This window comes from Ambystoma mexicanum, chromosome 12 (assembly GCF_040938575.1).
Source record: "Ambystoma mexicanum isolate Mex_15411 chromosome 12, UKY_AmexF1_1, whole genome shotgun sequence".
NCBI classification, from domain to species: domain Eukaryota; kingdom Metazoa; phylum Chordata; class Amphibia; order Caudata; family Ambystomatidae; genus Ambystoma; species Ambystoma mexicanum.
Window position 1 is genome coordinate 311,914,787 of NC_090936.1, and position 23,808 is coordinate 311,938,594.

Below are 23,808 nucleotides of genomic sequence, written 5' to 3' on the forward strand. Positions count from 1 at the left end.
ACTGCTGGCACACACTCAGCAGCCAATCATACAGAAGGGCATTCATGCAGTCAGTCAGCCAATCAGGCACACAGTGCATTCAGGCCACACTCCTCCCTTTCAGACACTCACAACAAGGAATGTGGATTGGGACAAGTACCCAGCCATTCAACACTACACACTGCATTCAGGCCAGTTTCGGGCAGGGCTGTCTCAGTCTTTGTCTCTCATGCCAGAAACCAGACAACCACAACAAGGAGTGTATATTGGTCACACACTCCATTCACCCAGGTCCCACCCCAGGAGGTACCCACAACATACAGTCACTGGGAAGGCTCCAGTCAGTCTAGCTGGGCCTTCACAACAACACCATATATGGAACTTCCACCCAACATCCAGTCAGGGGGAAGGGACAGAGTCAGGGCTTCCCAGGACTTTGGGAAAACAAGGTAACAGGCAATAGAAAGCAAGAGGCCACAGGGGCCATCTTGTTTCCTATCAGGAATCAACTGATCCCAATGGCAGGGCCTGGGTATCCCAAAATGGAGGACACCGAGAGCACCTGTCAAATTCAGCATGGAGCTGCCACCAGCCCATACCCTGCTCTGTGGGCCACCCACAGGTGCCCAAAAACATACACTAGGGGCACAGGGTTGTACCCCTACCCATGGGTGCCATAAGGGTATCCCATGGGTCTGTTCACCAAACCAAAAGAGAGAGCTGCACTGCCAGGAGTCCCACATGGACTCCTGGGCAGAAAACACGACAGAACACACGATACAAAGCAGTAAAGGACAAGGATTCAGAGGCCCTGTCCCTCTGATGCATTTCCAGCATCACAGTCGCCCCCCCCAGACTGAGATGGAGGGTGTCTAATCTCCCACGGGATAGACACCCTCATCCAGACGGTCAACATACCTTCTGGAAAGGCCATCTGCATTATCGTGACTCTTCCCTGGTCTGTGCTCTATGGTGAAGTCTAGCCCTTGCAGGCTAATGGACCACCTGAGCAATTTCGGATTCTCACCCTTCATCTGCATAAGCCACTTCAGGGGCTTATGATCTGTTTGGACCTTGAAGGTAGATCCCGTAAGGTAGGGCCTAAAACGCCTAAAGCTCCAAACTATGCTAAAACACTCCTTTTCAACAGTAGCCCACCTAAGTTCTCTATCCTTGAGTTGTCTACTGATGAATATGATAGGATGTTCTCTCCCTTTGTCATCTAACTGGGACAAGACAGCTCCAATTCTGGTGTCGCAGGCATCCGTCTGGACGATAAAGGGTCGGCTGTAGTCAGGCGCACACAACACAGGTGCCCTACACAGACTTTCTTTCAAGCCATCAAAGGCCCTCTGACAATCTTCGGTCAAATTAACCTTCCTAGGCTGTTTGGGTGAAGTTAGAGCGGTCAGGGGTGCAGCTATGGTTCCATAGTCTGCCATGAAATTGCGATAGTACCCAGTGAGGCCCAAAAAGGCTCTCATCTGGGTTTGAGTAGTGGGAGTCTCCCAGTTCTGTACATCCTGTACTTTACTGGAGAGAGGTTGGATTTGACCCCCTCCTACCTCATGACCAAGATAGGTAACTTTCCCCTGAGCTATCTGGCACTTGGTGGCCTTGATAGTGAGGTTAGCCCTTTTCAAGGCCTGCAACACCTTATCCAGATGTGTCAAATGCTCTTCCCAGGTGGAACTGTAGACGGCAATGTTGTCTAAGTAAGCCACACAAAAGGCTTCCAGCCCACTGAGCGCATGGTTGACCAATCTCTGGAAGGTGGCAGGGGCATTCTTCAACCCAAAAGGCATGACCCTAAACTGGTAGAGTCCCTCAGGTGTTGAGAAGGCCGCCTTTTCCTTGGCATGGTCCGTCAGAGCTATTTGCCAATAGCCTGAGGTAAGGTCAAAGGTGCTCACAAATTTGGCAGCACTTATGGTGTCCACGAGCTCATCAGCCTTGGGCAATGGGTGCGCGTCAGTTTTGGTGACGGCATTGACTCCTCGGTAGTCCACACAGAACCTCCAATCCTTGGTACCCGCCTGGGAACTTGCCTTGGGGACAAGGACCACTGGACTGGACCAGGGACTGGTTGAGGGTTCAATAACACCCAGATCCAACATCTTGGCGACCTCAGCCTGGATGTGGTTCTTGACGGTATCTGACATACGGTAGCACCTGCTTTTGACAGGCACACTGTCACCAGTGTCAATTTCATGCCTACACCACGGTGTAAGGCCTGGCGTCAGTGAAAACAGAGAGGCATACTGTTGGAGCAAAGCCCTGCAGGCCCTCTGTTGCTCTGTTGTCAAATGCGGAGAGAGATGTACTCCCTCCACTGAGCCATCCTGAGGGTTGCTATGCAGCAAATCAGGAAGGGGCTCACTCTCATCCTCTTCTTGCCCTGAAGCTAGCAAGAGACATGAGATTTCTGCTCGCCGGTGGAAAGGCTTGAGCCTGTTGACATGGAATACCTGAGGGGCTACCCCAGAGGCTCCCATGTCACCCAGATAATTGACTTCGCCCATCTTGGAGATGATCCTGAAGGGACCAGTCCACTTGTCTGCCAAAGCTCTAGGCTTGGTAGGCTCCATCACAAGGATTTCCTGTCCCGGAGTCCAATCCACTTGCGAGGCTTTAAGGTCATGCCAGTACTTATTCAATTCCTGGCTGGCCTTGAGATTTGCTGTTGCCTGACCCATCATCTGCGTCATCCTCCGTCTGAGGCCTAACACATAGTCCCCCGGGACTATGCGTTAGGCGGGACCTGGAGGGGTGGCTTCCAAGCCTTCTCTGATCAAGGCAAGGGCCCCCCTCACGGGAGTCCAAAGAGTAACTCAAAGGGGCTGAAACCAACACCCTCTTGAGGTACCTCTCTGTAAGCAAACAGCAGGCATGGCAGGAGGAGATCCCATTTCCTCCTTAGGGGTTCTTCCAAAGCCCCTAGCATGCCCTTGAGAGTTTTATTAAATCTCTCAACCAGACCATTGGTCTGGGGTGGTAAGAGGTGGAGAACTTGTAGGTTACCCCGCACTCTTTCCACATGGTTTTCATGTAACTAGACATGAAGTTGGATCCTCTGTCAGAGACAACCTCCTTGGGGAATCCAACACGGGTGAAAATGCCCAGGAGAGCCCTGGCAACCACCTTGGCAGTAACAGTCCGAAGGGGTATTGCCTCAGGGTACCTGGTGGCCTGATCTACCAAGACCAGGATGAACCGATGTCCACCTGAAGTGGGAGGGTCAAGGGGACCGACGATGTTGATGCCCACCGTCTCAAATGGTGTGCCAACCACTGGCCATGGTTGCAGTGGGGCAATGACACTGCTTCCAGTCTTGCCAGACAACTGACAAGTTGGGCAGGTCCTGCAGTGGGACTCCACCTCTACTCCCATCCGTGGCCAGTAGAAATGGGCAGAGAGCCTCTTCTTAGTCTTCTTGGTCCCAAGATGACCAGCCAAGGGCACCTCATGCGCCAACTGCAGTAGGAAGGGCCTGTAAACCTGGGGTACCACCAACCTCTTGAGGGCACCAGGTTCAGGCTTAGTGGGCTCACTAACAAGGAGCTCACCCTCCCAATAAATCCGGAATGTCCTAGGCACTTCTCCTTGTGCCTGGGACAGGGCCTGTTTCCTTAGTCCCTCAAGAGAGTGGCACTCTCTCTGTCCCTTACAGAAGTCTGCCCGGGAGGGTCCCCCTTCAGCTAACAAGCATTGAAGGTCGGGATGATCCTCGGGTTGAGAACCTCTCCCACAGGAGAGTCTTCTGTCTCTTCTCGCACAGGAGTTGAGTTTGGGTTTTCCACTGGACCCAGCCCGTCCGGAGCATGGACCCCAATGGGTGCTGTCGGAACAGCAGGAAGAGAAGGTGTTCCCTCCACAGAGGTGGCCTTCTTGGTCTTCCTTCTTCTTGCCTTAGGCCTCGCCTTTGGCTCGGGTACCTGATTCACAGCCAGACCCGGTGTCACCTGTGACGTAGTGACTGCAGCGGCAGTCATGGGAAGACCATCCGAGATCAACCCCAACTCTACTAGATAATTTCCTAACAGAATGTTAGCAGGGACATTGTCCTGAACCAGGACAGGAAGCTTTGCTGTCTTGTCTCCAATCATGAGTGTGACTAAGGCTACAGGCGATAATTTGGGAGGCCCACCAGATAACCTGGTGGTTCTCAGAGGAGCACCTACATAGTCCTCTGGCTTGAGCAGGGTCCGTCCACCACTGTCATGCTTGCCCCAGTGTCTCTCAAACCAGTAGAAGGCTGGCCATTCAAGAGGACACTTCTCAAAAACCTACGGGTGTTCTGTGGGATAGTTGCCAGTACTTCTGCATACTGGTCCCAGGCCCCAAGGGACACTAAGGAAATCTCTACCGGAGCACCAAATGTGATCCTGGTAGAGGAGGGGAGGACAGTGGCCTCCACCTCAGACACGGGGTAAGGGTAGGTCAGGCTGACAGCCTGTACTCCAAGTGCCTTACCTTTACACTTGGAGTCACCCCTTTTGTGATCCAGAGCCCCACAGTCCCAACAAGTGCCAGGAGTGCGGGGTACGGTACTGGAACCACTGGGAGCCTGCTTTGCAGCAGGTGGACCACTACTCTTATTCCCACCCACAGATGACTTATCCCCACTAGATTTTTGGGTCTTGGGAGAGGAAGGTTTAGGTTTACCCGACTGTGACTGCTTGTGGGACTCCTCAGCTTTCTGAGAGGCCCCCTTTTCTTAGTCCTTGTCCTTCCCACTGGAGTCCTTAGGGGACACCCGGTGGGAGACCCACTTGTCAGCCAACCTAGCCTGCTTAAAGGGGTCCAAAATGTTCTGGTCAGCCACATACTGACGCAGATCTGGTGAACAGGCTTCAGAAAAATGCTCAAAAAACAAGAGGTGGGACAATTCAACAAAAGTCTTAACCTTGTATCCATCAATCCACCCCATCATGTTCATGTGCGCAGCACTCACCCAGTCAACCCAAGACACATTCTCTCTTTTCCCAAAATCCCTGAACCTTTTAAGGTATTGGGTAGGTGTCTTGCCAAACTTGGCAATCAAAGCAGACTTCATACACTCATACGGACCCCTTTCTTCCACACTCAGCTTCAGAATACAGTCATATCCAGTTTGAGACACTCTGCTTAACAAACACTTAGCGCAATCTCTTTTATCAACATCATGAATCGCACAAGCCATTTCAAACGCTTCAATCCATTGGAGGATATCTGAACCCTCCACAAATACACCCACCAAATCTTTCATAAACTTGGTGGCTGGGGACCTGACACTCTCACTGGTTTTAGCTGAAGTCTACACTCTAGCTTTCTCTAGCTGGATTCTCTGACAATCAGTGTCCTGGCTCTTGAGTTCAAGATCCCTATTCTTGAGCTCCACTTGTTGAGCCAACTCCTCTTTCTTAAGTTCAGCATCTATTTCCAACTTGCGGTATTCAAAGGCCAATTTCATCCTTAATAACTCAAGCTCCAAGGAATTGCTGGGGTTTGGAACAGAGGCAGCAGGAATGGCGGCATTCCCAGAAACAGATTCAGCAGAAACCCCAGGGGCAGAGTCCTCATTTGTTGCATTCCCCCCCTCATCAAGAGTTTCACCATCAGTCTGGTAGTCCACCAGAGCAGCTATCAGCTCAGTCCTAGACCTATCCACAAAGTCTAACTCCCTGGCTTCACAAGCACTCTGGAGAGCCTCCAAGCTCATCCGAGTCAATTTGCCATTTGCAATAGACTCCATTGTTTGTAATGCAGTTATCTTGTACACAACTAAACCTTAATTTAATAAAGTGCAGATATTTTGTAAGTGGCACGGTTATACACTGAATCTTAAAACCATAAGCATCCCACCGCTGCCACCAGCTGTAAAGACTGGTAGGGGGTGATCTGTACTTCTGCTCTCTATATGGTAGAGGGGAGGCACAGAGGAACCCAGCCTAGATTCTCTATTCGGTAGCTATGGTCGAGCAATCAAGGCCTAGCTTCTCAGGAGGTGGTGCAGGCTGGTTCTTAAGTACAGTGTAGTCCCCAGGCCCCCACAAAGGAATGTCCACACACTGTATTGGTTAGAACACAGTCTTTATATAATCAATATTCAAGGTTATGTACACTTATCATAATAACTCACTTTGTACTTAGGAAAATCAACAATGGCAAATATATACAATTTTAAATTGGTACCATCCTTTGTATTAGATCTCATTAAAGTGCATCAACAATACTGTAACAATGTCACACAGATCAATAGAGTGAAACCAGCAATAGAGAGAGGAGAGAAAATAAGATGGTTGAGCAATAGGCAGAATACTGGCCCCTACCACTAGACACAGTTCTGTGTGGAGATCCCCCCACCTGGGCAACCTGTAAAATAAAAATATAGCACAAGCCCAGTCCATATATTGTTCTGCAAGTCTTATTCCCTCCTATAATGTTTTTACCCCCCCCCCCCAATGTACCTGGTGGAGTGGAGTTCTTCGAAGAGGCTTCGACAGATCCTTCTTGAGCGACCCCCTTTCAAGCGGGAGTCACGGATCGTCGAGAGGCGTCGAGAAGCGTCGAGGAACTCGGCGTTCGGCGGCGGGGAATCGACGGCACTTCTTGAATGCCTTCCCTTTCAAGCGGGAGACACGGGGCGTGGAACGTCCGTCGAGAAACTCGGCGTTCGGCGTCGGGGAATCGACGGCCCTTCTTGAATGCCTTCCCTTTCAAGTGGGAATCACGGGGCGTCGAACGTCCGACAACAAACAGGGTAGAACGGTGTCGATGAGGCGGCAGCTTCGATCCAAGCGGTGCTCGTCGACGACGGAGCGTTGGCGTCCTGCAAGGCAGAGGCGTGCGGGGCACCTCGATGACAATTGTTCTGGACCGCAAAGATTGTGAAGACGGGGGCCCAGCAAGGGCGTTGAGTTGTTCGAGTCTTTGTGGTCTTCGGGTGGCGGGAAACCCACCGGCAGGTTTCTCCTAGGCGCGTTGGTCGTCCTCGACTTTCTCCGGCAGGATAAAGCGGTCGACGGTGCGGACGAGGGAGTCCTTCGATTCAAATGTTCTTAGGCAAGGAGCGGACGGCTCCGGTCTTAAGCGGCACGGCGTCAAGTGGTTTCCACGGCTGGGCAACACAACTTAGACGGGCCTCCAGCGGTTACACAGACCTGCGAACCCTGGTCGACGGCAATGGACTTCGACGGCAGCGATGTCCGGGTGCTTCACTTCGATCTCCTCTGCGGTCCCATCTCGGGTCGGCAGCTTTTCGAGGGTCTGACTTCCAGGGCGCTTCGGCGAAGATGTAGCGGTGCTCGATGATCCCTCAGAGCACGGGAAGAGGGCGCCTTACCAGGTCCTCTCTCGGGTCAGTCCTCGACGAATTCGGCAGCTTTCAGATCGGTCGAAGCAAGTGCAACAGCAAGTCTTCTTCTTCCAGCTGGGCGTCGAGGATCAGCAGTTCCAGTTACTCTTAGAGTGGAGACTCAGCTCCTGAACGCTTCTGAACAATTACCAGTGGTGAGAGGTCCCCAGATATACTATTCTGTCTCTCATCCACACTGCTGGCACACACTCAGCAGCCAATCATACAGAAGGGCATTCATGCAGTCAGTCAGCCAATCAGGCACACAGTGCATTCAGGCCACACTCCTCCCTTTCAGACACTCACAACAAGGAATGTGGATTGGGACAAGTACCCAGCCATTCAACACTACACACTGCATTCAGGCCAGTTTCGGGCAGGGCTGTCTCAGTCTTTGTCTCTCATGCCAGAAACCAGACAACCACAACAAGGAGTGTATATTGGTCACACACTCCATTCACCCAGGTCCCACCCACAGGAGGTACCCACAACATACAGTCACTGGGAAGGCTCCAGTCAGTCTAGCTGGGCCTTCACAACAACACCATATATGGAACTTCCACCCAACAGCCAGTCAGGGGGAAGGGACAGAGTCGGGGCTTCCCAGGACTTTGGGAAAACAAGGTAACAGGCAATAGAAAGCAAGAGGCCACAGGGGCCATCTTGTTTCCTATCAGGAATCAACTGATCCCAATGGCAGGGCCTGGGTATCCCAAAATGGAGGACACCCAGAGCACCTGTCAAATTCAGCATGGAGCTGCCACCAGCCCATACCCTGCTCTGTGGGCCACCCACAGGTGCCCAAAAACATACACTAGAGGCACAGGGTTGTACCCCTACCCATGGGTGCCATAAGGGTATCCCAGGGGTCTGTTCACCAAACCAAAAGAGAGAGCTGCACTGCCAGAAGTCCCACATGGACTCCTGGGCAGAAAACACGAAAGAACACACGATAAAAAGCAGTAAGGACAAGGATTCAGAGGCCCTGTCCCTCTGATGCATTTCCAGCATCACAATGGGAAGGGGTGCCTAATCCGGCACATAGATTACTGGATGTTCATAAGCCAGTAATACCAGCCAAAAGCTATAGGTGGCACCTTGAATAAAGTCATTGGGTTCTCTGAAGTGTTCTAAATCTGGGGCTTTCTACAGGCGACTAGAAGGCATTCTAATAGAAAGGAAAGGTTTGTTTAATGATGGGGTTATTGTAAAAAAAACATGCTCACCACTATACCACAGGAATAAGATAATTCTGAAAATAACGCAAGGTAAGATACCACTAAAATTACCACCAATACAAGCTAATAAGATATGGTCACTAAAATAGAGTGATACCAAACCCACTCTAACTGTAAGCTAGTTTACGGCCTAAATTACTGCCAATATTTTTACAGTAAGAAAATACTGCCAAATCCTGAATTTACTCCAATAAGACTAAGGGGGTAATTCATAGAATTCAGCGCACAAGTAGCGCACACGGCTGGCGCACACTGTGCGCGTGTGACCGTCTGCGCTAGCTGCGTGCGCCAAAAACGATTTCCGCGCACAGCGTATTCATGGATTTTAACATCCATTACCAGCCGTAGCGCAGAGTGGTGCAGTGACCCTGCAGCAGCGCCATTTATGCCTCCAACCCCTCCCCGTGCGCCATGTACAGCGCACAAATCCCATACATGACGCACAGGCCAGTGGACAAGCATACAGCCCCCCAACCACGAAAACACCTGTAAAACTCCCTGCGCACCCCTCCGAATACACGTACCCCGCTGCGCTGGGAGAATCACACGCGATTGGCAATGTGCGAGTGGGGTACATGTATTTCGGGGGTTCGCATGGAGTTTCACATGCGATTGTCCCTGTGCGAGCGGGGTACGTGTATTTCGGGGTTTCACGGGGAGTTTCACACGCGATTGTCCCTGTGCGAGCAGGGTACGTGTTTTTCCAGGGTTTGCGGGTAGTTTTACATGCGATTGGCCCTGTGCATTGCGGGGTACGTGTATTTCGGGTGTTTGCGTGGAGTTTCACATGCGATTGGCCCTGTGCGAGCGGGGTACGTGTATTTTGGGAGTTTGCGGGGTTTCACACGCGATTGGCCCTGTGCGAGTGGGGTATGTGTATTTCTGGGTTTCGCGGGGAGTTTCACACACGATTGGCCCTGTGCGAGCGGGGTACGTGTATTTTGGGGGTTCGCGGGTAGTTTCACACGCGATTGGCTCTGTGCGAGCGGGGTATGTGTATTACTGGGGTTCGCAGGGAGTTTCACACGCGATTGGCCCTCTGCAAGCGGGGTACGTGTGTTTTGGGGGTTCGCGTGGAGTTTCACACGCGATTGGCCCTGTGCGAGTGGGGTATGTGTATTTTGGGGGTTTGTGGGGGGTTTGACACGCGATAAGCCCTCTGCGAGCAGGGTACGTGTATTACTGGGTTTCGCAGGGAGTTTCACACGCGATTGGCCCTGTGCGAGCGGGGTACGTGTATTTCGGGGGTTCGCGTGGAGTTTAACATGCGATTGGCCCTGTGCAAATGGGGTACGTGTATTTCGGGGGTTCGCGGGGATTTCACACAATATTGGCCTTGTTCGAGCGGGGTACGTGGATTTTGGGGGTTCGTGTGGAGTTTCACACGCGATTGGCCCTGTGCGAGCAGGGTACGTATATTTCGGGGGTTCGTAGGGGGTTTCACACACGATTGGCCCTGTGTGAGCGGGGTACGTGTATTTCGGGGGTTTTCCATGGAGTTTCACACGCGATTGGCCCTGTGTGAGCGGGGTACGTGTATTTCGGGGTTTCGCTGGGGGTTTCACACGCGATTGGCCCTGTGCGTGCGGGGTACATGTATTTTGGTGTTTAGCGGGGAGTTTCACACACGATTGGCCCTGTCCAAGTGGGGCACGTGTATTTCGGGGGTTCGCATGGAGTTTCACACGCGATTGGCCCTGTGCGAGCGGGGTACGTGTATTACTGGGGTTCGAGGGGAGTGTCACACGTGATTGGCCCTGTACGAGCGGGGTACGTGTATTTTGGGGGTTTGCGTGGAGTTTCACATGCGATTGGCCCTGTGCGAGCGGGGTACGTGTATTTCAGGGGTCCGCGGGGGGGTTTCACGCACGATTGGCCATGTTCGAGCGGGGTATGTGTATTTTGGGGGTTCGCGTGGAGTTTCACACGCGATTGGCCCTGCGTCAGCAGGGTACGTATATTTCGGGGGTTCGCGGGGGGTTTCACACGCGATTGGCCCTGTGCGAGCGGGTTACGTGTATTTTGGGGGTTCGCATGGAGTTTCACAAGCGATTGACCCTGTGTGAGCGGGTTATGGGTATTTCGGTGTTTCGCGGGGGGTTTCACACGCGATTGGCCCTGACCGAGCGGGGTACATGTATTTTGGGGGTTTGCGGGTAGTTTCACACATGATTGGCCCTGTGCGAGCGGGGTATGTGTATTACTGGGGTTCGCAGGGAGTTTCACACGCGATTGGCCCTCTGCGAGTGGGGTACGTGTATTTCGGGGTTCGCGTGGAGTTTCACATGCGATTGGCCCAGTGCGAATGGGGTATGTGTATTTTGGCCTAGCTTCTCAGGAGGTGGTGCAGGCTGGTTCTTAAGTACAGTGTAGTCCCCAGGCCCCCACAAAGGAATGTCCACACACTGTATTGGTTAGAACACAGTCTTTATATAATCAATATTCAAGGTTATGTACACTTATCATAATAACTCACTTTGTACTTAGGAAAATCAACAATGGCAAATATATACAATTTTAAATTGGTACCATCCTTTGTATTAGATCTCATTAAAGTGCATCAACAATACTGTAACAATGTCACACAGATCAATAGAGTGAAACCAGCAATAGAGAGAGGAGAGAAAATAAGATGGTTGAGCAATAGGCAGAATACTGGCCCCTACCACTAGACACAGTTCTGTGTGGAGATCCCCCCACCTGGGCAACCTGTAAAATAAAAATATAGCACAAGCCCAGTCCATATATTGTTCTGCAAGTCTTATTCCCTCCTATAATGTTTTTACCCCCCCCCCCAATGTACCTGGTGGAGTGGAGTTCTTCGAAGAGGCTTCGACAGATCCTTCTTGAGCGACCCCCTTTCAAGCGGGAGTCACGGATCGTCGAGAGGCGTCGAGAAGCGTCGAGGAACTCGGCGTTCGGCGGCGGGGAATCGACGGCACTTCTTGAATGCCTTCCCTTTCAAGCGGGAGACACGGGGCGTCGAACGTCCGTCGAGAAACTCGGCGTTCGGCGTCGGGGAATCGACGGCCCTTCTTGAATGCCTTCCCTTTCAAGCGGGAGACACGGGGCGTCGAACGTCCGACAACAAACAAGGTAGAACGGTGTCGATGAGGCGGCAGCTTCGATCCAAGCGGTGCTCGTCGACGACGGAACGTTGGCGTCCTGCAAGGCAGAGGCGTGCGGGGCACCTCGATGACAATTGTTCTGGACCGCAAAGATTGTGAAGACGGGGGCCCAGCAAGGGCGTTGAGTTGTTCGAGTCTTTGTGGTCTTCGGGTGGCGGGAAACCCACCGGCAGGTTTCTCCTCGGCGCGTTGGTCGTCCTCGACTTTCTCCGGCAGGATAAAGCGGTCGACGGTGCGGACGAGGGAGTCCTTCGATTCAAATGTTCTTAGGCAAGGAGCGGACGGCTCCGGTCTTCGGCGGCACGGCGTCAAGTGGTTTCCACGGCTGGGCAACACAACTTTGACGGGCCTCCAGCGGTTACACAGACCTGCGAACCCTGGTCGACGGCAATGGACTTCGACGGCAGCGATGTCCGGGTGCTTCACTTCGATCTCCTCTGCGGTCCCATCTCGGGTCGGCAGCTTTTCGAGGGTCTGACTTCCAGGGCGCTTCGGCGAAGATGTAGCGGTGCTCGATGATCCCTCAGAGCACGGGAAGAGGGCGCCTTACCAGGTCCTCTCTCGGGTCAGTCCTCGACGAATTCGGCAGCTTTCAGATCGGTCGAAGCAAGTGCAACAGCAAGTCTTCTTCTTCCAGCTGGGCGTCGAGGATCAGCAGTTCCAGTTACTCTTAGAGTGGAGACTCAGCTCCTGAACGCTTCTGAACAATTACCAGTGGTGAGAGGTCCCCAGATATACTATTCTGTCTCTCATCCACACTGCTGGCACACACTCAGCAGCCAATCATACAGAAGGGCATTCATGCAGTCAGTCAGCCAATCAGGCACACAGTGCATTCAGGCCACACTCCTCCCTTTCAGACACTCACAACAAGGAATGTGGATTGGGACAAGTACCCAGCCATTCAACACTACACACTGCATTCAGGCCAGTTTCGGGCAGGGCTGTCTCAGTCTTTGTCTCTCATGCCAGAAACCAGACAACCACAACAAGGAGTGTATATTGGTCACACACTCCATTCACCCAGGTCCCACCCACAGGAGGTACCCACAACATACAGTCACTGGGAAGGCTCCAGTCAGTCTAGCTGGGCCTTCACAACAACACCATATATGGAACTTCCACCCAACAGCCAGTCAGGGGGAAGGGACAGAGTCAGGGCTTCCCAGGACTTTGGGAAAACAAGGTAACAGGCAATAGAAAGCAAGAGGCCACAGGGGCCATCTTGTTTCCTATCAGGAATCAACTGATCCCAATGGCAGGGCCTGGGTATCCCAAAATGGAGGACACCCAGAGCACCTGTCAAATTCAGCATGGAGCTGCCACCAGCCCATACCCTGCTCTGTGGGCCACCCACAGGTGCCCAAAAACATACACTAGAGGCACAGGGTTGTACCCCTACCCATGGGTGCCATAAGGGTATCCCATGGATCTGTTCACCAAACCAAAAGAGAGAGCTGCACTGCCAGAAGTCCCACATGGACTCCTGGGCAGAAAACACGAAAGAACACACGATAAAAAGCAGTAAGGACAAGGATTCAGAGGCCCTGTCCCTCTGATGCATTTCCAGCATCACAATGGGAAGGGGTGCCTAATCCGGCACATAGATTACTGGATGTTCATAAGCCAGTAATACCAGCCAAAAGCTATAGGTGGCACCTTGAATAAAGTCATTGGGTTCTCTGAAGTGTTCTAAATCTGGGGCTTTCTACAGGCGACTAGAAGGCATTCTAATAGAAAGGAAAGGTTTGTTTAATGATGGGGTTATTGTAAAAAAAACATGCTCACCACTATACCACAGGAATAAGATAATTCTGAAAATAACGCAAGGTAAGATACCACTAAAATTACCACCAATACAAGCTAATAAGATATGGTCACTAAAATAGAGTGATACCAAACCCACTCTAACTGTAAGCTAGTTTACGGCCTAAATTACTGCCAATATTTTTACAGTAAGAAAATACTGCCAAATCCTGAATTTACTCCAATAAGACTAAAGGGGTAATTCATAGAATTCAGCGCACAAGTAGCGCACACGGCTGGCGCACACTGTGCGCGTGTGACCGTCTGCGCTAGCTGCGTGCGCCAAAAACGATTTCCGCGCACAGCGTATTCATGGATTTTAACATCCATTACCAGCCGTAGCGCAGAGTGGTGCAGTGACCCTGCAGCAGCGCCATTTATGCCTCCAACCCCTCCCCGTGCGCCATGTACAGCGCACAAATCCCATACATGACGCACAGGTCAGTGGACCAGCATACAGCCCCCCAACCACGAAAACGCCTGTAAAACTCCCTGCGCACCCCTCCGAATACACGTACCCCGCTGCGCTGGGAGAATCACACGCGATTGGCAATGTGCGAGTGGGGTACATGTATTTCGGGGGTTCGCATGGAGTTTCACATGCGATTGTCCCTGTGCGAGCGGGGTACGTGTATTTCGGGGTTTCGCGGGGAGTTTCACACGCGATTGGCTCTGTGCGAGCAGGGTACGTGTTTTTCCAGGGTTTGCGGGTAGTTTTACATGCGATTGGCCCTGTGCATTGCGGGGTACGTGTATTTCGGGTGTTTGCGTGGAGTTTCACATGCGATTGGCTCTGTGCGAGCGGGGTACGTGTATTTTGGGAGTTTGCGGGGTTTCACACGCGATTGGCCCTGTGCGAGTGGGGTATGTGTATTTCTGGGTTTCGCGGGGAGTTTCACACACGATTGGCCCTGTGCGAGCGGGGTACGTGTATTTTGGGGGTTCGCGGGTAGTTTCACACGCGATTGGCTCTGTGCGAGCGGGGTATGTGTATTACTGGGGTTCGCAGGGAGTTTCACACGCGATTGGCCCTCTGCAAGCGGGGTACGTGTGTTTTGGGGGTTCGCATGGAGTTTCACACGCGATTGGCCCTGTGCGAGTGGGGTATGTGTATTTTGGGGGTTTGTGGGGGGTTTGACACGCGATAAGCCCTCTGCGAGCAGGGTACGTGTATTACTGGGTTTCGCAGGGAGTTTCACACGCGATTGGCCCTGTGCGAGCGGGGTACGTGTATTTCGGGGGTTCGCGTGGAGTTTAACATGCGATTGGCCCTGTGCAAATGGGGTTTGTGTATTTCGGGGGTTCGCGGGGAGTTTCACACAATATTGGCCTTGTTCGAGCGGGGTACGTGGATTTTGGGGGTTCGTGTGGAGTTTCACACGCGATTGGCCCTGTGCGAGCGGGGTACGTATATTTCGGGGGTTCGTAGGGGGTTTCACACACGATTGGCCCTGTGTGAGCGGGGTACGTGTATTTCGGGGGTTTTCCATGGAGTTTCACACGCGATTGGCCCTGTGTGAGCGGGGTACGTGTATTTCGGGGTTTCGCTGGGGGTTTCACACGCGATTGGCCCTGTGCGTGCGGGGTACATGTATTTTGGTGGTTAGCGGGGAGTTTCACACACGATTGGCCCTGTCCAAGTGGGGCACGTGTATTTCGGGGGTTCGCATGGAGTTTCACACGCGATTGGCCCTGTGCGAGCGGGGTACGTGTATTACTGGGGTTCGAGGGGAGTGTCACACGTGATTGGCCCTGTACGAGCGGGGTACGTGTATTTTGGGGGTTTGCATGGAGTTTCACATGCGATTGGCCCTGTGCGAGCGCGGTACGTGTATTTCAGGGGTCCGCGGGGGGGTTTCACGCACGATTGGCCATGTTCGAGCGGGGTATGTGTATTTTGGGGGTTCGCGTGGAGTTTCACACGCGATTGGCCCTGCGTCAGCAGGGTACGTATATTTCGGGGGTTCGCGGGGGGTTTCACACGCGATTGGCCCTGTGCGAGCGGGTTACGTGTATTTTGGGGGTTCGCGTGGAGTTTCACAAGCGATTGACCCTGTGTGAGCGGGTTATGTGTATTTCGGTGTTTCGCGGGGGGTTTCACACGCGATTGGCCCTGACCGAGCGGGGTACATGTATTTTGGGGGTTTGCGGGTAGTTTCACACATGATTGGCCCTGTGCGAGCGGGGTATGTGTATTACTGGGGTTCGCAGGGAGTTTCACACGCGATTGGCCCTCTGCGAGTGGGGTACGTGTATTTCGGGGTTCGCGTGGAGTTTCACATGCGATTGGCCCAGTGCGAATGGGGTATGTGTATTTTGGGAGTTTGTGGGGGGTTTCACATGCGATAAGCCCTCTGCGAGCAGGGTACGTGTTTACTGGGGTTCGCGGGGAGTTTCACAAGCGATTGGCTCTGTGCGAGCGGGGTACGTGTATTTCAGGGGTCCGCGGGGGGTTTCACACACGAGTGGCCCTGTTCGAGTGGGGTACGTGTATTTTGGTGGTTCGCGTGGAGTTTCACACGCGATTGGCCCTGTCCAAGTGGGGCACGTGTATTTCGGGGGTTCGCATGGAGTTTCACATGCGATTGTCCCTGTGCGAGCGGGGTACGTGTATTTCGGGGTTTCACGTGGAGTTTAACATGCGATTGGCCCTGTGCAAATGGGGTATGTGTATTTCGGGGGTTCGCGGGGAGTTTCACACAATATTGGCCTTGTTCGAGCGGGGTACGTGGATTTTGGGGGTTCGTGTGGAGTTTCACACGCGATTGGCCCTGTGCGAGCGGGGTACGTATATTTCGGGGGTTCGTAGGGGGTTTCACACACGATTGGCCCTGTGTGAGCGGGGTACGTGTATTTCGGGGGTTTTCCATGGAGTTTCACACGCGATTGGCCCTGTGTGAGCGGGGTACGTGTATTTCGGGGTTTCGCTGGGGGTTTCACACGCGATTGGCCCTGTGCGTGCGGGGTACATGTATTTTGGTGTTTAGCGGGGAGTTTCACACACGATTGGCCCTGTCCAAGTGGGGCACGTGTATTTCGGGGGTTCGCATGGAGTTTCACACGCGATTGGCCCTGTGCGAGCGGGGTACGTGTATTACTGGGGTTCGAGGGGAGTGTCACACGTGATTGGCCCTGTACGAGCGGGGTACGTGTATTTCGGGGGTTTGCGTGGAGTTTCACATGCGATTGGCCCTGTGCGAGCGCGGTACGTGTATTTCAGGGGTCCGCGGGGGGGTTTCACGCACGATTGGCCATGTTCGAGCGGGGTATGTGTATTTTGGGGGTTCGCGTGGAGTTTCACACGCGATTGGCCCTGCGTCAGCAGGGTACGTATATTTCGGGGGTTCGCGGGGGGTTTCACACGCGATTGGCCCTGTGCGAGCGGGTTACGTGTATTTTGGGGGTTCGCGTGGAGTTTCACAAGCGATTGACCCTGTGTGAGCGGGTTATGTGTATTTCGGTGTTTCGCGGGGGGTTTCACACGCGATTGGCCCTGACCGAGCGGGGTACATGTATTTTGGGGGTTTGCGGGTAGTTTCACACATGATTGGCCCTGTGCGAGCGGGGTATGTGTATTACTGGGGTTCGCAGGGAGTTTCACACGCGATTGGCCCTCTGCGAGTGGGGTACGTGTATTTCGGGGTTCGCGTGGAGTTTCACATGCGATTGGCCCAGTGCGAATGGGGTATGTGTATTTTGGGAGTTTGTGGGGGGTTTCACATGCGATAAGCCCTCTGCGAGCAGGGTACGTGTTTACTGGGGTTCGCGGGGAGTTTCACAAGCGATTGGCTCTGTGCGAGCGGGGTACGTGTATTTCAGGGGTCGCGGGGGGTTTCACACACGAGTGGCCCTGTTCGAGTGGGGTACGTGTATTTTGGTGGTTCGCGTGGAGTTTCACACGCGATTGGCCCTGCGTCAGCGGGGTACGTATATTTCAGGGGTTTGCGGGGGGTTTCACACGCGATTGGCCCTGTGCGAGCGGGTTACGTGTATTTTGGGGGTTCGCGTGGAGTTTCACAAGCGATTGGCCCTGTGCGAGTGGGTTATGTGTATTTCGGTGTTTCGCGGGGGGTTTCACACGCGATTGGCCCTGACCGAGCGGGGTACGTGTATTTTGGGGGTTTGCGGTTAGTTTCACACGCGATTGGCCTGTGCGAGCGGGGTACGTGTATTTCGGGGTTCGCGTTTAGTTTCACACGCGATTGGCCCTGTGCGAGTGGGGTATGTGTATTTTGGGAGTTTGTGGGGGGTTTCACACGCGATAAGCCCTCTGCGAGCAGGGTACGTGTATTACTGGGGTTCGCGGGGAGTTTCACACGCGATTGGCCCTGTGCGAGCAGGGTACGTATATTTAGGGGGTTCGCAGGGGGTTTCACACACGGTTGGCCCTGTGTGAGTGGGGTACGTGTATTTCGGGGGTTTTCCATTCAGTTTCACACGCGATTGGCCCTGTGTGAGCGGGGTATGTGTATTTAGGCGTTTCGCTGGGGGTTTCAAATGCGATTGGCCCTGTGCGAGCGGGGTACGTGTATTTCGGGGGTTCGCGTGGAGTTTCACATGCTATTGGCCCTGTGCGAACGGGGCACCTGTATTTCGGGGGTTCGCGGGTAGTTTCACACGCGATTGGCCCTGTTTGAGTGGGGTACGTGTATTTCGGGGTTCGCATGGAGTTTCACACGCGATTGGCCCTGTGCGAGCGGGGTACGTGTATTTTGGGGGTTCGCGGGTAGTTTCACACGCGATTGGCCCTGTGCAAGCGGGATATGTGCATTACTGAGGTTCGCAGGGAGTTTCACACGCGATTGGCCCTCTGCGAGCGGGGTACGTCTATTTCGGGGGTTCGCGTGGAGTTTCACACGCGATTGGCCGTGTGCGAGTGGGGTATGTGTATTTTGGGGGTTTGTGGGGGGTTTGACATGCGATAAGCCCTCTGCGAGCAGGGTACTTGTATTACTGGGTTTCGCAGGGAGTTTCACACGCGATTGGCCCTGTGCGAGCGGGGTACGTGTATTTCGGGGGTTCGCGTGGAGTTTCACATGCGATTGGCCCTGTGCAAATGGGATACGTGTATTTCGGGGGTTCGCGGGGAGTTTCACACAATATTGGCCTTGTTCGAGCGGGGTACGTGGATTTTGGGGGTTCGTGTGGCGTTTCACACGCGATTGGCCCTGTGCGAGCGGGGTACGTATATTTCGGGGGTTCGCAGGGGGTTTCACACACGATTGGCCCTGTGTGAGCGGGGTACGTGTATTTCGGGGGTTTTCCATGGAGTTTCACACGCGATTGGCCCTGTGTGAGCGGGGTACGTGTATTTCGGGGTTTCGCTGGGGGTTTCACACGCGATTGGCCCTGTGCGTGCGGGGTACATGTATTTTGGTGTTTAGCAGGGAGTTTCATACACGATTGGCCCTGTCCAAGTGGGGCACGTGTATTTCGGGGGTTCGCATGGAGTTTCACACGCGATTGGCCCTGTGCGAGCGGGGTACGTGTATTACTGGGGTTCGAGGGGAGTTTCACACGTGATTGGCTCTGTGTGAGTGGGGTATGTGTATTTTGGGGGTTAGCTGGAGTTTCACACGCGATTGGCACTGTGCGAGTGGGGTATGTGTATTTCGGGGGTTCGCTGGGGGTTTCACATGCGATAAGCCCTCTGCGAGCGAGGTATGTGTATTACTGGGGTTTGCGCGGAGTGTCACACGCGATTGGCCCTGTGCGAGCGGGGTACGTGTATTACAGGGGTCCGCGGGGGGGTTTCACGCACGATTGGCCCTGTTCGAGCGGGGTATGTGTATTTTGGGGGTTCGCGTGGAGTTTCACACGCGATTGGCCCTGCGTCAGCAGAGTACGTATATTTCGGGGGTTCGCAGGGGGTTTCACACGCGATTGGCCCTGTGCGAGCGGGTTACGTGTATTTTGGGGGTTCGCGTGGAGTTTCACACGCGATTGACCCTGTGCGAGCGGGTTATGTGTATTTCGGTGTTTCGCGGGGGATTTCACACGCGATTGGCCCTGACCGAGCGGGGTACATGTATTTTGGGGGTTTGTGGGTAGTTTCACACATGATTGGCCCTGTGCGAGCGGGGTATGTGTATTACTGGGGTTCGCAGGGAGTTTCACACGCGATTGGCCCTCTGCGAGTGGGGTACGTGTATTTCGGGGTTCGCGTGGAGTTTCACATGCGATTGGCCCAGTGCGAGTGGGGTATGTGTATTTTGGGAGTTTGTGGGGGGTTTCACATGCGATAAGCCCTCTGCGAGCAGGGTACGTGTATTACTGGGGTTCGCGGGGAGTTTCACAAGCGATTGGCCCTGTGCGAGCGGGGTACGTGTATTTCAGGGGTCCGCGGGGGGTTTCACACACGAGTGGCCCTGTTCGAGTGGGGTACGTGTATTTTGGTGGTTCGCGTGGAGTTTCACACGCGATTGGCCCTGTGTCAGCGGGGTACGTATATTTCGGGGGTTTGCGGGGGGTTTCACACGCGATTGGCCCTGTGCGAGCGGGTTACGAGTATTTTGGGGGTTCGCGTGGAGTTTCACAAGCGATTGGCCCTGTGCGAGCGGGTTATGTGTATTTCGGTGTTTCGCGGGGGGTTTCACACGCGATTGGCCCTGACCGAGCGGGGTACGTGTATTTTGGGGGTTTGCGGTTAGTTTCACACGCGATTGGCCTGTGCGAGCGGGGTATGTGCATTACTGGGGTTCGCACGGAGTTTCACACGCGATTGGCCCTCTGCGAGCGGGGTACGTGTATTTCCGGGTTTGCGTGGAGTTTCACACGCGATTGGCCCTGTGCGAGTGGGGTATGTGTATTTTGGGAGTTTGTGGGGGGTTTCACACGCGATAAGCCCTCTGCGAGCAGGGTACGTGTATTACTGGGGTTCGCGGGGAGTTTCACACGCGATTGGCCCTGTGCGAGCAGGGTACGTATATTTAGGGTGTTCGCAGGGGGTTTCACACACGATTGGCCCTGTGTGAGTGGGGTACGTGTATTTCGGGGGTTTTCCATGGAGTTTCACACGCGATTGGCCCTGTGTGAGCGGGGTACGTGTATTTCGGGCTTTCGCTGGGGGTTTCAAATGCGATTGGCCCTGTGCGAGCGGGGTACGTGTATTTCGGGGGTTCGCGTGGAGTTTCACATGCTATTGGCCCTGTGCGAACGGGGCACCTGTATTTCGGGGGTTCGCGGGTAGTTTCACACACGATTGGCCCTGTTTGAGTGGGGTACGTGTATTTCGGGGGTTCGCATGGAGTTTCACACGCGATTGGCCCTGTGCGAGCGGGGTACGTGTATTTTGGGGGTTCGCGGGTAGTTTCACACGCGATTGGCCCTGTGCGAGCGGGATATGTGTATTACTGGGGTTCGCAGGGAGTTTCACAGGCGATTGGCCCTGTGCGAGCGGGGTACGTATATTTCGTAGGTTCGCAGGGGGTTTCACACACGATTGGCCCTGTGTGAGCGGGGTACGTGTATTTCGGGGGTTTTCCATGGAGTTTCACACGCGATTGGCCCTGTGTGAGCGGGGTACGTGTATTTCGGGGTTTCGCTGGGGGTTTCACACGCGATTGGCCCTGTGCGTGCGGGGTACATGTATTTTGGTGTTTAGCAGGGAGTTTCACACACGATTGGCCCTGTCCAAGTGGGGCACGTGTATTTCGGGGGTTCGCATGGAGTTTCACACGCGATTGGCCCTGTGCGAGTGGGGTATGTGTATTACTGGGGTTCGAGGGGAGTTTCACACGTGATTGGCTCTGTGTGAGTGGGGTATGTGTATTTTGGGGGTTAGCTGGAGTTTCACACACGATTGGCACTGTGCGAGTGGGGTATGTGTATTTCGGGGGTTCGCTGGGGGTTTCACATGCGATAAGCCCTCTGCGAGCGAGGTATGTGTATTACTGGGGTTTGCGCGGAGTGTCACACGTGATTGGCCCTGTACGAGCGGGGTACGTGTATTTTGGGGGTTTGTGTGGAGTTTCACACGCGATTGGCCCTGTGCGAGCGGGGTACTGTATTTCAGGGGTCCGCGGGGGGGTTTCACGCACGATTGGCCCTGTTCGAGCGGGGTATGTGTATTTTGGGGGTTCGCGTGGAGTTTCACACGCGATTGGCCCTGCGTCAGCAGAGTACGTATATTTCGGGGGTTCGCGGGGGGTTTCACACGCGATTGGCCGTGTGCGAGCGGGTTACGTGTATTTTGGGGGTTCGCGTGGAGTTTCACACGCGATTGACCCTGTGCGAGCGGGTTATGTGTATTTCGGTGTTTCGCGGGGGGTTTCACACGCGATTGGCCCTGACCGAGCGGGGTACATGTATTTTGGGGGTTTGCGGGTAGTTTCACACATGATTGGCCCTGTGCGAACGGGGTATGTGTATTACTGGGGTTCGCAGGGAGTTTCACACGCGATTGGCCCTCTGCGAGTGGGGTACGTGTATTTCGGGGTTCGCGTGGAGTTTCACATGCGATTGGCCCAGTGCGAGTGGGGTATGTGTATTTTGGGAGTTTGTGGGGGGTTTCACATGCGATAAGCCCTCTGCGAGCAGGGTACGTGTATTACTGGGGTTCGCGGGGAGTTTCACAAGCGATTGGCCCTGTGCGAGCGGGGTACGTGTATTTCAGGGGTCCGCGGGGGGTTTCACACACGAGTGGCCCTGTTCGAGTGGGGTACGTGTATTTTGGTGATTCGCGTGGAGTTTCACACGCGATTGGCCCTGTGTCAGCGGGGTACGTATATTTCGGGGGTTTGCGGGGGGTTTCACACGCGATTGGCCCTGTGCGAGCGGGTTACGTGTATTTTGGGGGTTCGCGTGGAGTTTCACAAGCGATTGGCCATGTGCGAGCGGGTTATGTGTATTTCGGTGTTTCGCGGGGGGTTTCACACGCGATTGGCCCTGACCGAGCGGGGTACGTCTATTTTGGGGGTTTGCGGTTAGTTTCACACGCGATTGGCCTGTGCAAGCGGGGTATGTGCATTACTGGGGTTCCCAGGGAGTTTCACACGCGATTGGCCCTCTGCGAGCGGGGTACGTGTATTTCGGGGTTCGCGTGGAGTTTCACACGCGATTGGCCCTGTGCGAGAGGGGTATGTGTATTTTGGGAGTTTGTGGGGGGTTTCACACGCGATAAGCCCTCTGCGAGCAGGGTACGTGTATTACTGGGGTTCGCGGGGAGTTTCACACGCGATTGGCCCTGTGCGAGCGGGGTACGTGTATTTTGGGGGTTCGCGGGTAGTTTCACACGCGGTTGGCCCTGTGCGAGCGGGATATGTGTATTACTGGGGTTCGCAGGGAGTTTCACACGCGATTGGCCCTCTGCGAGCGGGGTACGTATATTTCGGGGGTTCGCAGGGGGTTTCACACACGATTGGCCCTGTGTGAGCGGGGTACGTGTATTTCGGGGGTTTTCCATGGAGTTTCACACGCGATTGGCCCTGTGTGAGCGGGGTACGTGTATTTCGGGGTTTCGCTGGGGGTTTCACACGCGATTGGCCCTGTGCGTGCGGGGTACATGTATTTTGGTGTTTAGCAGGGAGTTTCACACACGATTGGCCCTGTCCAAGTGGGGCACGTGTATTTCGGGGGTTCGCATGGAGTTTCACAAGTGATTGGCCCTGTGCGAGCGGGGTACGTGTATTACTGGGGTTCGAGGGGAGTTTCACACGTGATTGGCTCTGTGTGAGTGGGGTCTGTGTATTTTGGGGGTTAGCTGGAGTTTCACACGCGATTGGCACTGTGCGAGTGGGGTATGTGTATTTCGGGGGTTCGCTGGGGGTTTCACATGCGATAAGCCCTCTACGAGCGAGGTATGTGTATTACTGGGGTTTGCGCGGAGTGTCACACGTGATTGGCCCTGTACGAGCGGGGTACGTGTATTTTGGGGGTTTGTGTGGAGTTTCACACGCGATTGGCCCTGTGCGAGCGGGGTACTGTATTTCAGGGGTCCGCGGGGGGGTTTCACGCACGATTGGCCCTGTTCGAGCGGGGTATGTGTATTTTAGGGGTTCGCGTGGAGTTTCACACGCGATTGGCCCTGCGTCAGCAGAGTACGTATATTTCGGGGGTTCGCGGGGGGTTTCACACGCGATTGGCCCTGTGCGAGCGGGTTACGTGTATTTTGGGGGTTCGCGTGGAGTTTCACACACGATTGACCCTGTGCGAGCGGGTTATGTGTATTTCGGTGTTTCGCGGGGGGTTTCACACGCGATTGGCCCTGACCGAGCGGGGTACATGTATTTTGGGGGTTTGCGGGTAGTTTCACACATGATTGGCCCTGTGCGAGCGGGGTATGTGTATTACTGGGGTTCGCAGGGCGTTTCACACGCGATTG